Here is a 4,864-nt window from a genome sequence, read left to right as displayed (position 1 = left end):
TGTATATATATATATATATATATATATATATATATGTAAAACATATTGGAATAACACTAAACCACTGATCTAGAACGCTGTCTGTCTGTCAATCATTTGCATGCTTTTTAAAATTTTTTATTAAACACTTGCTTGGAGAATACAAAAGTGAAAAAAGATATGCCAAGTAAAAGAGCGAGGGGTTCAAGGATGGCCAAACAATACATAGCGATTAAAATACATGGGCGAGAGAGAGAAATAATAATAATAATAATAAATAAAAACAAAATAACAACAACAAAAAGCAATTACATTAAAATAAATAAATACATTAATTATTTAATAATAAATCAATAAATGCATGTAATTAGATCACATAACAATAAACTATTTTTAATAACATAAAAATTAAACATAAAAAATATACATTCAAAGTTTTAGTTGCCTTTTTGTTAACGGAGGTAGACAAGGATTTAATATAGGCCTAGATCTTAATATCTTCTTGAAAGTGAGAAAAACGGGGGGTAACCTTCATAATCTTGCATTTGTGAAAAAAATAATTATTAGGTTGCCAAGAAAGTAAACATTTTCATATTGCTTCTCAAAAGTGAAAAATCCAAACAAAACATCTTTAAAGTAAAGATCAGAGTCTTTATGAAGTTTACAATGAACTGGCAAAGTTTTCTTGTGTGAACACAATGCCAAAAAAAAGATGCAAGACAGTACAGTAAGACAGCGAGTACAGTTCACATCTATACTTAATTAGAATTTTGACACAATAAAGAAAAAATAATAAAAATTAAACTTTTATTAGATATTAACTTCCTAGAAAATTATAAAGACCACCACATTACTCGATCTCTTGAGATGCTTAGCTCTTCATGCTGCTGAATATTTTAGTGCTAAAAAAATATATGTATATATATATATATATATATATATATATATATATATATATATATATATATAGTTAGACTAATGGAGACTTGTCACAGCACATATTATTGCACTTTTGTTGGTTCTGATTGCTTCTATTGTCCTCATTTGTAAGTTGCTTTGGATAAAAGCGTCTGCTAAATGACTAAATGTAGATGTAAATTATATAGCTATTATTACTATTATTAAATAATACAAAAAACTAATGTTTTTAGTGAAAGAACTAAATGTTGTGAGACAGTGTCTAATAAACATGTCCACTGATTTAATTAACATTCATGTTCTAAAGCTGTGCCAGTACTTTAACACCTCTTCTGCTCTTTCTGTCGTCTCAAATATCGTTTCTGTTCAGTCTTCCATGCAGCCGCTGTGAAATTGTTATTTATGGACTCTGTTTGTCCTCCGGTTCGAGTCTTTCCTTGCATGACAATGAACTCCATCCTGTTTCCTCTGATTCTTTCGCCCTTGTTTTAAACCCATCTGCACTGAACTGACATCATTCATTCGCTGCATTATTTAGAGAGACCTGCGGAGCGCCACCAACTTTCTGCAGCTTTTGTGTAAATCAGTGTGATTTCTGCTAATGATGAGCGTCTGTGCAGAACAAACAGAGTCTGAATATCCAGCCTGGAAGGTCAAATATTTAGTAGGGAATATAAAATGAATGAAAGTGTGTGGACAAACAGCTTCACTGGATACTCGTCCGTCTTGCGTGAGATTTCAGTGCAGATACAGATTTATATCACATGTCATTTATATGATCTTTAATTGCATGTCTTATTTTATTATTTTATTTCAGCTAGTTGCCAAGTTAACATTTCTCATTTTTGTTTAGTACTTGATTGTACTAAATAAAGTACAACTAATAACTAAAAATGAATATTTAAGAATATTAAAAATATATATATTTACAAAAAAACTAATTACTAAAGCACCCAAACCATAAAAACCATTTTCATTACTTGAATAAACATTTTATTTTATTAGTTTGTTGCCAGTTCAGCATTTCTCATTTTCATTTAGTGCTTAAAGTAAAAAAAAAAAAACTAAAGTAAAAGTAATAAATAAAATAAAAAAAAATATTTAAACATAAGAACCACTAAAACCATAAAAAAACATGTTACGTGAAACAAAATAAATTGAAAAAAAACCCCCACCAAAATTGCTAAAACTTTAACTTAAAGAAAAAACGGAAAATGTAAAAATGAAATACTTTGAATATTAATAAAAACTATAATATCATCTCTCAAGTGATGATGACTAAAGGGAATAACATTTCATTAAAGGAATCTGATGAGAGCACAAAGGCATTCGATTGAGCAGAACAACAGGTGCTTGATCCTCAGCCAACAGCAGCAGCAATTAACCAGCTAGTCACCCATGCGTCTCAGATGACCGGCTACTTCATTGCTCAAAATGACCTTTGACCTCCTGTCTGCTGTCTCTTTGTGCCAGCGAATGCACAAACACACTGACAAACCAATGAATACTGACACATACAGCTTTCATATCATATGCCAGAACTATAATCTGTTGTCATTTGTGTTCTGAAATTTTAGGATGCTGATCTTTCAAGAAATCATATTTTCTCACCTCAGGCCTAATATTCATATTAATGGTGAACATACAGTACATGGGTTTCATCAATGGCCAAATCTTTCAGCACATGTGGAGCAGCATACATTTATTTTGGTGTTTGTAGGAGATTTATCAGGAGCAGAGCATGTGTGATAACAGCTTCTAGCTCTATTTTTGATGTGCTTAATTAAGCAGAAATTATGGTGCAAATGTGCTGTAAATATATTTATCAACACCATATTTTTTGCAGTTTATCCTCTTATGAAGCAACAGAAAATAATGGCGTTATTTATCATGGAATGAAATAAATAGATGCATGCAAATTGGCTGATATAAAACATTATCTTTTAAATGTTCGTTTTTAAGTTCTTTTGCATTGCACTCTAAAATTAATTAAAACGTGCCTAAATTATTATCCTGTAATTTAATTAAGTTTGGGTTTAATTATATTAAGTCGTTCAGATATAAACACAATGTGGTGCTGTTTTCCGAGAATGTTTTTATGATTGGACTTGTGTATTTTGGAATGTTTTCTTCTGGTTTGTGGTTCTCAGTCTTGTTCCACATCACGTCTTTTATCTGACACGTTTTCAGCTCACAAAGGGCTCTTATGATGAGATGAATCGAGTGGATTAGATGAGGGAAACATCTACAATATGCAGTGTTGGTGCACATCACAAACAGGATGGTTTACATGCATCCCAATTATCCGTTTATAATCAAACCAATGGCTCGTGTAATCACCTCATTGATACGAATGTAATTTCAACTGAGCTCAATCCCACTGCAATGTTGATGCTATTGAAAGGGTGTAGACCTGAAATAATCCGACCAACAGGAAAAAATAAAGCATGTAAGCAACTGAAGTCGCACACATGCGCAGAGGCATAATGTGTATGTTTACATACATTTTACGTCATACAAATGCGCATATGCTTTAATAAAATAACGAAAACTGATAGATAGATAGATAGATATTCAATATTCAGTCGCACACATGCGCAGAGGCATAATGTGTATGTTTACATACATGTTACGTCATACAAATGCGCATATGCTTTAATAAAATAACGAAAACTGATAGATAGATAGATAGATATTCAATATTCAGATAGATAGATATTCAATATTTAGATAGATTGTTGATTCTGCGCTGAAATCAAAGATGATAAACGCTCGGAGAGAGAGGAATGCTCTTGTGTTCAGAGAGTTTGGACCGATCAGACGCTCTCAGAGTGAAGAATGTGCTGTCTCTGAGAAAGAGCAAACTGATTATCATGTACAGTAGGCCCTGCAATTATTTTCATATTTTAAAGTAATTCAAGGTCATTCAAACAGTGAGATAGGAGTTTCAAACACTTTTCAAAAAGTCTGAATTGAAAAGTGTGAGTAAACAGAATATTTACTTGGATCAAACAGGAATCATATTTGTGCATATTTGCATACTATGAAGAGACTGTCAACCTCTCTGTTCTTTGTGGGAGAAAACAGGTGCATTGTATTTCAAATCACGCAGCCAATATTCACAGCCCATCATATTAGAAATATCAAATATGCTTCTCAGTGAACAATAGCTGCAATCAAACCAGAGTTCCTATAATCAACAGATGCAGCAATACACACCATGACTGACTCGCTCATGTCTTAATCACTATGGTGACCAGATGAACCTAGACTATCAGAAACATTCACATCCGCTGCATTCACAATGACACGATGATGGTGAAACTTCACAAATATACTATTAAAATCAGGGTTGGACTTGTTCAGTTTGAGTCCAAATTGACTGTAGAAGACAAAAAACACTTGGACATTTATCATGCATTTTCTCTGGCTCTGTTTGGTCAATCACTGCTGCATTATTGATTTCTTGGATCTTAAAACATTCAGACAAAATGCAAAAGAGTTAACGGCACTTGGTGCATCGGAATACACCTTATGAAGGAACTGAGAAACTGGAAAGCTGGCTTCCCAGAGACCATTTTTCCTTGTTTAAAATGCATCGTCAATGACTGTGCAGGAATAATTGGCACCTTGGAATCCTCTTGAACAGGAAAAATCAATGTGGCCTTTGAAACATAATGGACCGAATGCTCTTTGTTAACCTGATGTCTGATCGTCCCAATACTGGATGATGCACAAACACTAGACGCTCCTGAGGGGATGATTACAATCTATCTGATTTCGCCAAGTGTTGCTGGATCAACAGCGTTTGTTGGTGAAGGAACAAACATTTTAGTGAAACAAACACAGTTCAAAGCCAAACCCCAAACCATTAACTACCGCTACAATCAGAGGAAGATGTTTAGACAGATAGACAAACAGACAGATAGATAGATAGATAGATAGATAGATAGATAGATAGATAGAT

The sequence above is a fragment of the Sinocyclocheilus grahami genome, unplaced genomic scaffold (genome assembly GCF_001515645.1).
Source record: "Sinocyclocheilus grahami isolate Dianchi unplaced genomic scaffold, SAMN03320097.WGS_v1.1 scaffold236.1, whole genome shotgun sequence".
NCBI lineage: Eukaryota > Metazoa > Chordata > Actinopteri > Cypriniformes > Cyprinidae > Sinocyclocheilus > Sinocyclocheilus grahami.
Note: the sequence above shows the minus strand (reverse complement) of the source record.